This window comes from Neltuma alba, unplaced genomic scaffold, assembly GCF_004799145.2.
Source record: "Neltuma alba isolate B1F8T4 unplaced genomic scaffold, ASM479914v2 tig00010467_pilon, whole genome shotgun sequence".
In the NCBI taxonomy this organism is placed as follows: domain Eukaryota; kingdom Viridiplantae; phylum Streptophyta; class Magnoliopsida; order Fabales; family Fabaceae; genus Neltuma; species Neltuma alba.
The window spans coordinates 234217-247729 of NW_021635355.1; the positions used below are offsets into that span (position 1 = coordinate 234217).

General features: G+C 37.3%; 1 pseudogene; it reads left to right on the forward strand.

The window, feature by feature from the left end:
- The window catches only part of LOC114756738 (putative receptor-like protein kinase At3g47110), a 56526-nt pseudogene extending 44975 nt beyond the window's left edge, over positions 1-11551 (forward strand).
- The last annotated feature ends 1962 nt before the right edge of the window (positions 11552-13513 follow it).

Below are 13513 nucleotides of genomic sequence, written 5' to 3' on the forward strand. Positions count from 1 at the left end.
ATTGCGTAGAACTCGAAAAAATGAAGAAAATGATATAAGGTACGCTAAAAACGGACACCGGACGGTGAAGATACGAAGGAGAGAAGAAATCGAGTCTGACGGGTCCGTCGGACCCGACCAGGTTGCAAAAGCCGGGTCAAGGCGACCCGGCTGGAGGTTGAAGGAGACCTCCAGGGGCCAAAATGGCATCGTTTTGGCCCCTCCTGTAAAAAAAAACGCATTTACTGGGCTGGACGTAGGATCCAGCCCAGACAAAAAAAAGAAGAAGGAAGGGGTGTACTGGGTTGGAGGCAGGATCTAGCCCAGACCAGAATCATAAAAAAAAAAAATTTTGTGAAGGGAACCGATTGGGCCGAAATGGACCCAAACCCAACCGGTCCAAATACTTTTAATAAAAAAAGAAGGTCTGTCTAAAAAAAAAAATATTTAAAAAATTTTTTTTTACCAAGCAGCGCCACGTGGCGCGTTCTGCCACGTGGCACCCCACCTTGGCGCGTGGAATCTGCAGGCACGACGCGTGTCGCCGATGGCGGGCTTCATGGTGGCGCTTGAAGTACACTCGCCGATAGGGCAAGTGGGCGAAAATTTTTTTAATTTTTCGCTAATTTTTCCTTCTAGGGGTGCCTGTAGGAGCGTGAAAGGTCCGTTTGAGGTGCGGTTTGTCTCTAAAAATCCCTAAAATCAAGATCTTCATTTTGATATATAATTTGATAATTTTGGAGATAATTAAGGATCTATTTCAGTGTATTTTTTGGTATTTTTCATGCGGAAATAAATTCCAGAATATTCAAAATAATTTAAATTATTTTGTTCTAGGTGAAAATGAAGCAAGAGGCTTCTAGTAGCACTGAAAATATCAAAGATGGTTCATTGGAATACTCATACATGGATAATGCAATTCCAGAATATGAACCAGAGGATGAGAATCCTGAAGAGGACCCTGAAGAGGTTCCTCAAGAAATCCCGGAGGAGTTAATAGATTATGGACCTGAGTAAGAATCTTTATTTCCCACTGAACCCTTCCGTACCGAACCTCATTTGGTCTGTAATGATTCACTAGATCTTCCCAATAAAACCGAAGTAGAGGAAGGCGAAGAGGTGGATCAACCCTGTACCCCTGCTTTAGCTATGAGAATAGCTGAAAGAGATGCAGCTAAATTGACAAACATAAAAGGCATCAATGGTGTGCTCGCTAGCTACGTCCATTACATGACCGATAAGAAGAATACCGAATTCTACCTTAGAGTCATAATGGAGTACATAAGAGCAATAAGAGTTAGAGGCGGACCTAAAGGCAAACCCATAAGAAAGTCTTACTGGATTTGGGCCATAGAGCTAGTGTCCTCCTTTATGAACAAAACGCGTAAACTTAGAAGCCTAAGAAAAGCAATGCTTGATTACATTTATGTTCATATTAAATGATGTAATATTTGTATTCGCCTTGAATTTTTGGTTTCATGCATTGTAAACAGACTAAGTATGTCATTTCATTTAATGAAATTACTTGAATTATTGTTGTATGATTATTTATGAATATCATATGTATGCCTTTTATAAGTGGGAGCTTTTAGAAGATGAGACTTCTAAAGGTTACAATCTTTGAAGTGCTTATATAGTATTCTTGATAGAATATAATGATAATTGCTAGTATCTGTGTGATGGGAGATACAAACGTATTCTCCTGATCATAGATCTTGTAATTTCATTATTTACTGATCGAGGATAATATAGGCACATTACATTGTATACTTCATTGTGCCATATAATTGAAATGTTCTTTGGTTCGGTTCTCTTTAAAGAGAACATAGATTAATGTGGGATAGATTTGTCACAGAACTAAGAATGGCAACCAAGAACATAATTGCTGAATTGAACAAGGGAGAAAAGCTTAACGGGGACAACTGGGACATCTGGCACCGAAAGGTCCAGTATATCATAGAGGAACAGGATGCGATAGAGCCTCTCACCACTGCTATGGTTGAACCTGAGGCTGGCAACACAAACCAGCACAGGAGAGACCAAGAGGCATATCTAACCTGGAAAAGAAGAATGGCATAGCAAGAATCACGCTTTTGAGCTCCATGGCTGATGACCTAATGTGTGAGTTTGAGTCGCACAAAACTGCACAGGCCATGTGGATAGCATTGAAGGATAAGTTTGGCGGAGTCTCTCAACCAAGCTTAGAAGGTTGACGATTAAGTTTGATACCTATAAGCTCAAGCCAAACAATCCTATGAAGCAACATCTGAGAGAGATGACCAATATGATCCGGGAACTGAAGGAAGCTGGACATAATCTGTCTGATGAGCAGCAAGTACAGGCTGTCATCAGGTCACTCCCTGCAAGTTGGGAGCACATGAAAGTCAACCTAACCCACAATGAAAACATCATCACTTTTAATGATGTAGCTAAGCATCTGGAGCTGGAAGATGAACGTTTAGAGGCTTACAAGAGCTCTAGACAGACTTATTTAACTGAGGATGCTGGTACTTCCCAATCTAAGCCCAATTTCAAAAAGGGCAAGAAGCCCCAAAAGAAAGGGAAGAAGGGCAGTCCTCAATTTAAAAAGGGGAAGAAACAATTTAAAAAGAAGGGAAACAAAGGCGAGAAGAAGAAGCTAGACCTGAAGAAGGTCAAATGCTTCGCCTGCCAACAAATGGGCCATTTCGCACGTGACTGTTCCAAACAGGCTGAAAGCGAAAAGGTATTAGTGAATTATGTGAATTCACATGTTTCATATGTTTCTAGTACTGTTTTTCTAACAGAACCTGTTTCTTCTTCTTGGATTATAGACTCAGGCTCCACAGACCACGTAAGCAGGGATCGGGGATCCTTCGTGGAATACCGTCGGTTGCCGTATCAAAGCAAGTGGCTTTATGTTGGGAACAATGCGAGAATCGAGGTTCGAGGCATTGGCACCTGCAAGCTTGCTTTGCGTGGTGGAAAGACCTTGATACTCCATGATGTGCTTCATGCTCCCAACATCCGACGGAATTTAATTTCTGTTATTTGCTTAGTAGACTTTGGGTTTAATGTTTATTTTCATGATAAAGTTGCAGACATTTCCTTCAACTCTGAATTTTATGGTTCAGCATTCAGATTCCAGAAATTTTTTGTTATGGATCTTGCTTTTGGTTTTAACGCTCATGATTGTTTTGCTATTTCTTCAAGCAATCCTGATATGAATATCTGGCATGCTAGACTAGGACATATTAATCAAAATAGAATGATTAAACTAGCAAAAGAAGGAATGTTGGGCACAATCCCTAACATGGAAATGTCCTTATGTGAAAATTGTCTAGCTGGTAAGGCAACTAGAAAACCTTTCGGTAAGGGAACAAGAGCTGAAAATCCATTGCAATTAATCCATTCTGATATCTGTGGTCCGATGAGTGTGAGGGCGAGACACGGAGCTTGGTATTTTATTACCTTTATTGACGATTTTTCACGATATGGTCATGTCTATTTGATCTCGCATAAGTCTGAAGCTCTTGAGTGCTTTAGACGATACATAAATGAGGTAGAGAATCAAATGGACAGTAAAATTAAAGCATTACGTACTGATCGAGGTTGTGAATATTTATCTGATCAATTTAAACAGCTCTGTGAGGAAAAAGGGATAATTAGACAACTGACTATCCCTGGCACTCCACAACAGAATGGAGTGGCTGAGAGGAGGAATAGAACTCTTCTAGACATGGTTAGGTCTATGATGGCTCAAGCAAACCTACCAATTTCATATTGGGGTGATGCTTTGTTAACGGCAACCTTCATACTTAACCGTGTGCCCTCAAAATCAGTCGCTTCCACACCCTATGAATTATGGACAAAACGCAAACCAGATCTAAGTGTCCTAAGACCCTGGGGGTCAGCAGCATATGTTCATGATAATTCCCACAAGCATGGGAAATTGGGTCTTAGAGGAAAGAAGTGTATTTTTATAAGGTACTCTGAACAATCCAAAGGATACGTTTTCATAGGTGAAAACGAAGATGGAACAGTGACTGAAATGGAATCAAGAGATGCCACATTCATTGAGACTGAATTTCCTAATAGAGGAGATGTTGACCGTACTGTATCTCTTTATGAGACACAGGAACAAGTCAGTGCAAAACAAATTGACAGACCAAAATCGTCTAGGTGTGTCAATCTGAGTGGGAGCCAAGAAAGGTCAACACCAAGACCTGAACAAAGAAAGAAAGATAAGCAAATAGCTCCCATCAGAAGGAGTAACAGGGAAAGTGTTCCCAAAAGACGCTTTCAAATAGAATGCGAATCTCTCTTAGTTACTCTAGAAGGGGATGATGAGCCCCGTTCTGTACGAGAAGCCTTAGGTCCTGCTATGATGAAATGAAAGCCAATTGGGTGTTAGTTGATCTTCCAAAAGGGCGTAAAGCCATTGGGAACAAGTGGGTTCTCAAAATTAAAAGAAAAGTGGATGGATCAATTGACAAATACAAGGCTCGATTAGTGGCAAAGGGGTACACACAACAGGAAGGAATAGATTATGAAGATACATTCTCACCTGTTGTGCGTTTCAATTCTATTAGACTTATTCTGGCAATAGTAAACAGTTTAGATCTAGAATTACATCAGATGGATGTAAAAACCGCATTTTGAATGGTGATCTGGATGAAGAAATCTATATGGAACAACCATTAGGTTTCATTGAAAAAGGGAAAGAAAATAAAGTTTGTAAACTCAAAAGGTCCATTTATGGATTGAAACAGCATCCAGACAGTGGTATTTGAGGTTTCACAAAGCAATAACCTCATATGACTTCCAAATGATAGAGGAAGACCACTGCGTCTACATTAAGCGGTTTGAGGGTAATTTTGTCATATTATCCTTATATGTAGACGATATACTATTAGCCGGAAATAGTCTAGATTCGGTGGTGGCTATTAAAGAATGGCTTTCGTCGAATTTTGAAATGAAAGACATGGGTGAAGCAGAGTATATACTTGGAGTTAAGATCCAAAGAAATCGTTCAAAACAATCCTCTCTCTTTCACAAGAGAATTATATCAACAAGATTCTTGAGCGATTTAACATGAAAGACTGCAATCCCATGAGTACACCCGTTGCCACTGGAGTGGCTTTGAGTTCTGACATGTGTCCCAAAACCGAATCTGATAAAAAGAAGATGGAAAGAGTTCCATATGCCAGTGCTGTTGGTAGTCTGATGTATGCAATGATGTGTACAAGACCAGACATTGTTATGCAGTGGGACTGGTGAGCAGATTCCAGTCTAACCCCGGTGAAAAGCATTGGAAAGCAGTGAAGAGGATCTTGAGATACTTAAAGGGCACTTCCAATTATGCACTGTGCTACGAAGGAGGTGACCTGCGTCTTGTTGGGTACTCCGATGCTGATGTAGGCGGAGATGAAGAAGAACGAAGGTCAACTTCAGGTTATACCTTCTTGCTCAACAATGGCGCCATATGTTGGAGTAGCAAGAAGCAAACGTGCATTGCCTTACATTCAATGGAAGCTGAGTTTGTGGCATGCACTGCAGTAGTGCAAGAGGCTTTATGGCTGAAGAGATTTATAGAACACCTTGGATTTGGAAACAAGAGTACCAATCCAGTGATGGTATACTGTGACAATACTGCAGCCATAGCCTATACTAAAGATCCTAAGTATCACAGCAAAACCAAGCACATTGACATCAAGTATAATTTTGTTAGAGATTACATAGCACAAAAGATTGTTACTGTACAATAGATTTCAACCAAATGTATGGTAGCAGATCCTCTGACAAAGCCAATAGGCGAAAGAGTTTTTAAAGAACATGTACAAGCCCTTAGCATACGTAAAGTGTAATATGAATGCTTCATTAATGAAATTGTATTTCGTTATCACTTTATGTGTCTGTCCGAAAGTATACAATGTCTAGTATGTCGTACAGGTTAAAAAGGTTGGCTCTCTCACACGGGCAACCGCCTTTGACACTCAGGTAGAGTGAACAAAGATGAGACATTTGTGTTCACCAGTAAAGCAGCAATGAATGCTGATATGGTAGAGAAGAAACACAAACTTTATGTCGCCTTGACTAAAGTGTAGCAAGTCAAGATGAGATCCACGTTGATAAAGCTGGATCGAAGTTTGGAATCCCACTTCCATAATACCTGTAGCCAGACAACAAACTCTTCAACGTCGACGTCATAACAATGAGCAGAGTTGAAGAATTTGGGTTTAGATACTGAGTGTGTCTGGACCTAAGTCTGTACGGTGTTAATAATAAATCTAAATCGACATACGCTCTTATAGTAAAAGAGTAACACCGTAGCATGTGTTTCATACCACATGTACTGAGAGAACCGCAAAAGGGAAGCAAGTGAAAGATCCCTGCTTCATTGCTGTGTGAGTCCCAGGGAGGAATTATCCTCCTATTGGTGTCCTTTGACTTTGACAATATCATGAAGATATGTTTCAGTGACTGCTACTTTGGCATATGTCCTATGGTCATGATTGATGCGATCTAAGGTAGTATGCTAAGAAAGCGACTGATTCATTTCAAAGTGATATTTGGGCGAAAGGAAGATTGACTGTGATATACACACCTATGCTAGTGTCTGTGACATGTCCCTTATGACATTTTGTGGTCGTAAGTGTGGATACTAGACATAAGAGAAAGGTAATCTGAGTCAACTATTGACTCGAGAGGGGTTAGATTTACCATGGAAAAGTGTATATAAGTAAATCTAGGACATTGAGGCATAATTTTAAAATTCAAGCTACACAAAAGAGAGGGTGACTTGTGCTGATCCTATAAAAGGGATTTCTAGTACAGGAACCCAAGTGAAGACGTCATGCCCACGCGGTCACGGCAAAGCACTAAGTATGAAATTGAGGGAAGGTGAAGAGACTAGACCCGTGACATCTAATCCACCAAGTGTGAGTGGGAGATGTAGGAAAATGGGCCAGTCTACCCTTGGTGGATTGGACCCAAGCCCAATGTCATTTGGGACTCCAGTGTAAATAGCAAAACTCATGGGTCTTTAACTGTAATTTTCACCCTTTCATATATTTTGCCAAAAGCGGGAACAGTTAAAACGAAGGAGACGGTTTTTATTTGAACTAACATGAGGGGAGTTAAATAACTGATTCATTGGGATCAGTTTGCGGTAAGTGCATTTTGCGTTTTTTCTCCTCCATCAGACTTTACTCTCCGTCTCTCCAAACTCTCTCTCCGGTGCATTTGCTGTGTCTCCCAGATCCGCCTCCGTGACCGTGATTGGACCTCCGCATGGCAACCTGACTTCACTGCAGACTCCAGGTATGCCCGAAAACCTTCATAATGTTCTCAAGTTAATGAGAAACTTAGTGACAGAATTATTATTTTACATGAATTGCTTATCAGAAGTTGTAATTTGCCTTATTATACTTCTCATTCACCAATGAAATTTGAAAATAATGTAATTTGGCCATAAAAAGTTAACTTTATATGAATTGCTTATCAAAACTTTCAATTTGCCTCACTATACTCGTCATTCGCCCATTTGGCTACAAAAAGTTAATTGTAAATGAACTGCTTTGTTATACTTATCATTTGCCAATGAAATTCGAAAATAAGTTATTTGGCCGCAAAAAATTAACTTTACATGAATTGCTTACCTGGACTTGCAATTTGCCTTATTATACTTGTCATTGGCCAATAAAATATAAAAATAATGTCATTTGGCCACAAAAAGTTAACTTTTAATGAAATGCTTATTAGAACTTGCAATTCACCTTACTATACTTTTCATTCAGTAATGAAATATGGAAATAACATCATTTCAAATGTAACCATTTTACAATATCAACCCTAATATTATTTTACCATTACATAACTGACATTAATAATTAACAACAGAATTGAGTCAGGAAGTAAGTAAAATATGGGAAAGCTAAGTTAACTGCAGTAATATTATGTACAAATTTTCCCTATTGCCTTATTTCTCTGTAGAAACTTTCTCCCTTTCTTGGTTATTCGTCTCTTGTTTAGTTGTGAAATAAGATTCTACGCATTCTGATGGCATTTATTGTCATCACCCTCTACATCATCACCTCCAACATTGGTAGTTGTGCATTCAACTTCTTCAATTCCGGTATGCAAAAGACGTTTATCAATTAAGTATAGCAAATAACAAGTTCACTTTAGCGAACCATAACTTAAATATGGCAAATGACAATATCACCATAGCAAATGACAAGTTCACTTTAACAAATCACAACTTAAGTATAGCAAATGACAACTTCACTATGGCAAATGACAAGTTTACTTTAACGAATCACAACCTAAGTATGGCAAGTGATGACTTTACTATAACAAATGACAAGTTCACTTTAGCGAATCTCAACTTAAATATCGCAAATGACAACTTCACTATAGCAAATGATAAGTTCACTTTAACGAATCACAACTTAAGCATGACAAATGACGATTTCACTATAATAAATGATAAGTTCACTTTAGCGTATCTCAACTTAGGTATCGCAAATGACAACTTCACTTTAACGAATCACAACTTGAGTATGGCAAATAACAACTTCACTATAACAAATGACAAGTTCACTTTAACGAATCACAGTTTAAGTATAGCAAATAACAACTTCACTATAACAAATTACAAGTTCACTTTAGCAAATAAAAAGTTCAGTTTACCAAATATACCACATACTGAATCTAAATTCAACATTGATCCTCTCCTTTTTCCAAGTCACAACTTTATTGCTTTTCTCTACATACGTAATTCCTAGCTACTCAATAACTTGTTATTCACTATTATACACTTGTTACTTCTTGTTACCAACTTTTTAATTTCACACATGCAAGTTCATATTGTAAATTTGTTATTTTCAACTGCATATTTGTCAATCTTCCTACTCAGCTTGTTATTCTCAACTTCACATTTGTAATTTCAACAAACTTGCAAGTGTGAAATTTATTCATTTTTTATGAGAAACATAAAAAAATAAAGCAAATACTCCCTTTTTATTCAATAATACCAAATCAAATAATATAGCATCAACCCCTCACCATCCTTGTACATCTACACTAGAGATTCAAAGCTCTTATTATGAACACTAACTTATCTAAATAAAAACCATAAGACGATCAAGCATCAGCAACCAAATATTCAAACCAAGCACATTACTTAGTGCAATTCAAAAGCATATACTCCAAGGTAGCCATCAAAAATAGAACTTATAATCCATTAATTGAAACGAATTAACTATTACTATTAAACACCGCTATGAATGATAATAATTGTATCCTCACAGTCAAGACACACAGAAGAGAGAGAATACCTTAGAATTTCATTCCTACCGAGCATGAAAATGCTAGGACAGTCTTGATTCTTGTCCTCGACTGCAATGATCTTTCCAAACCTCATACTCTCTCCTTCTCCCCATATGTCCCCAGTCTCTGTTCACATCCCGTCATCAAACCCATTCTTCAATTCCATAACCACCACGTCTTTATAATACCCATCTATTGGGGAAAACCCCAAAATGGTCCTTGAAGCACTATATCCACCTATCACCTAGAACTCCTTGTTGTCCCCTTTTCGATTCCCATCAAAATGTCCAAGGCAACCCGATCGCGAGTTTGCTAAACCATCCATGGCAACCCACTCATTCTTCCCAACATCATGCCGCTCCATGACAACCCATTCTTTTGATTTTTGGTTGAAAGAGAAGGAAAAAATGAGATGAAAGAGAACGAGACAGGAGAAGAAGAGACCAAAAAGGAAAAGAAGAAGAAGGACATTTTTGTCTTTTTACCAATATTTCATAATTCATATTTAAAACTTGGTCTCTGATAGTAATTTTGTGAATTGGGGAACTCAAATTGTAATTTGATATTTTTCAAGGTCTTTATTTGCTATTTTCCCTAATAATAATAATAGATAAAAATGTCACAGTATACTTTTAGTCCTTTAAATATTTATCAGATTTTAGTTTGATCTCTTAATTTTGTAAAGTATTTTTTTAATTAAGTCATTTGACCTTATGCCATTAATAAAAACTGTTGACATTGAAATTGTTAATTTCAACAAAATATATGAAGATACACTAGATTTAATTTTAATAATAAAAATAATTATTACAAAAAATTTATTAATTAAGATTAATAAGATTAATGGTATTAGAATTAGATGACTCGAAAAAATACTTTTAAATTAAAGGACAAAATTGAAATTCCATATAAAGTTAAAGGTCAAAATCTACTTTTGACTCAAAAAATAAAATAAGGTAAAAAATGTAATAATAATACCCACATGCACCTAGATATTTTTTTTTCCGCTCCTCTTCCTTTGACAAGCTTGGTTTTCTTCTTTGGTTCAGTTTCGTCGCCTGCTTTCCTTCCATCGCCGGTGTGTGCGTGTTTGATCTCTGGTGGCTCAAGCTCGGGCTCCTTACTGAATCCTCTTCTTCTTCTTCTACTCTATAAGTCGCTACCACGCGTGGGTGTGTGCAGAATGCCGTCCCCCTTCTTTCTCCTTCTGTGGTGCATCGGATATGCGGGGTATGCTCAAAAGTCTTCTCCCTCGTCTGTTCTTCAGCGTGTACGCAGAACGTTGTCTTTTCCCACTTTTCAACGTTGTGTGTGTGGTTGGCGTTAGGGAGCTTTGGCTCTTCTTCTTTTTTGATCCGGCGTGAGGTTTGGGGAGTGATGGGCTGAAATTTTTCTTTCCTGCAGCTGAACGTGGAAGGAAGGGAGGAGTTTTGGGTTCTACTTAGACGAAGCATTGCTGGAGGAGACCCATTTGGCATTCTAGTGTTTTTGTTAAATTTTGCAAGAGAATGAGGTAGATTGCGTGCTGATCATTGTGCTTTTTCGATGAATTTTGTCATTTTATTAAGACATTGAATTGAGGAATGTTTTGCAGGCTATGTTGATGCTTGTTTTATGATTCAATCTTTTCAAATCCTCACAAAGTGTTCGTTGAAATGTGTGATTTATGAATTCATGGTCTAAGGTAATGAAATATATCTCTTTTAAGCTTTATGGGGTCGTAGTTACAAGTTAAGATGATATGGGTAAGTTGCAAATTTAAATAAAGAATTTGCCCACTGTTTTGATTGATTAAAGCATACTTCGAGGCTATGGATGATTAATCACTTTATTTTCGGTTAAATTGAATGTGAGTTTAGGATATGACCTTTAATAACTCATTATTTTGAATATATTTAAAGAATAGTTTGAGTAATTTTTGGAGAGTTATCAATATATTTTAGGAGATTTTTAAGAGGTAATTGGAAGATTTGATTTTGGGCATTATTTGGGGATTGTCTTTGTAAATATCTTAGTTTTAAATAAATAAAGGTAGTTAATAATAGTTTTAAGAATTATCTCATTTTATATAATTTAGCTTATTTTACTTCAGTTTTATTTTTATTTTCTTTTCTTTTCAGCTTTTCTTTATGTTATTATATTTCTATTAGGTTTGTCCCTTCGAGAACCAAATCATACGCAGTGTTACAGAAGATGGAAACGTGAAAAAGAGCTGCGACACCGTTTTGACAGCAGGAGCGTGGGTGTGGTGGAGCTATGACGCAGCGTTTTAACTGTTCTGTATCTGGTTCTTCTTCGCTAGATAGAGGGAGGCCGCCGAACTGTTGTGGAAGAAGGGGAGTACACTGTGCTTTTGCTAGAGCTCGACGGAGCCAAGCAAGGGAGAGCTGGTGGATCATCTTCTTCATCTGATAGCGGCTGGTTCTGTTTCGAAAGTAGGAAGATGCATTTTCGGGGACTGCTCCGTATCATCTCCTTCTTAGCTGGACCTGAGGAGAGGACGTCAATCTGGTTCTGCGAGAGAGAAAGCTGGAGAAGGATCATCTTCGGCTGATCTTGTAGGACGAGTTAGACGGAGCTGGAGAGGAGGGACTGGGCACGGTGATTTTCTGATCTGAAAAGAGAGAGACGCCGCGAGTTAACAGTTGAGGAAGAAGAGCAACTGTTCATCATCTTCAAGCTGGAACACTCAAGCTATACCTGAGCAATATTTTGATTCCCTGTTCTCTGTTTTGATTCCTGCTTCCTTTACTTCTGATTTTCACTATGGGTTTCGCATTTGAGATTGTTGCTTTAGAGCTGGGACTGATTATATTCATGTTTAGCTAATTTTCTTTTCAACCCAGAGGAACTATAAACTTGTTAGTGGATTGAGCCTTGGTTTCACTGAATTGAGGATGTCAATGTTAAATTTTGGTTAGCTACTCTTGTTCTTTATTGTCCGATGACTAGCCACCATTAATTGTGAATTTGCGAATTGAAATCTTCCTTGACAAAAAAGATTTTAATTAAGCTCTTAGATTAAGTAATATGGAATTGGATGATAATCTAATTTGTGATTAGGATAGAAATATACCTAATTGTCCCATATAATTATTGACGAGTGAGACCGAATTGTTTAGTCTCTTAGGTAATTGTGTGATAGATTACATAATTAATTTAAGAGAAGGTTATAAGTGGACCGACAAGCATTCGTAGCTAATTGAACTTTAGATTAACAAAATTTACATTAAAGTTAATCAGTTTAGTGAAACAAGATTTAAGAAGCTAGTAAGGGATTAGTGACTCTAGGTTGGACTTTTTAATATTTGGTCTAGTAATTTGAGAATGCGTTGTTTTGTTTATTTTAATTTCTTGGCACTTGATTTCATTAATTCCTGATTTTCTCAACTTAAATGAAAAGAAGATTTTTACTGCTTAATCACTGTTAACTAAGTTCTCTGTGGGATTGACTTTGATTTGCTACTGTCTATTTTTATGACTCGTACACTTGCGGTGCATCTTAATATTTGGTAGCATCAACTTTGAATTGAGGATTAGCTACAAATTTTCCTTTTATGTAGTGCAGGGCATTTCAAGCAAAGAAATATTGGTGAGAAATGTTTAAGACGTTTATTGTAGGACTTGGAAATGCAACACATTAACGAATAGTGTCCCCATCAATTTATAAATAAATTTTCTTTTATCAAAAGATTCCTTTAAATAGACTCACGTGTATCATGAAATAACTCACACTAATATGGATTATTCCCCTATTTGACGTATTTTCATTATATTAGTTTCGGGAGCAGAGTTAGATTTATTCTATAATTTTAATCATCGTTATGTTTTAAACATGACGGTGATATTTCATTTTATGACCTAATGAAATATTTGATCAATGCAATTCATGAATGGTTACGGTGAAAAGATTTTTGGAATGGAAAATATAAAGATTAAGTTGGAAAGAGATGACATTTAGATGATATAGATTCCATGCATGCTTTAAAGAGGTTAAAGGATTGAATTCAAAATGCTGGTTGCTTAAGGCAATCCCATTAGTCCTTATACCTCATTTGGTACGATGGAAGAGTTTTTGATAGAAGTGAAAGTAGAAAATGGAAGTGGAAGTGGAAGTAGAATTGGGCTAGAAATGGGCATTAAAAATGTGTTTGGTGTGATAGTAATGAATAGGGAATTGATGTAAATTTTTTCATTTAAAAAAAGATAAAATGTGTGAAAA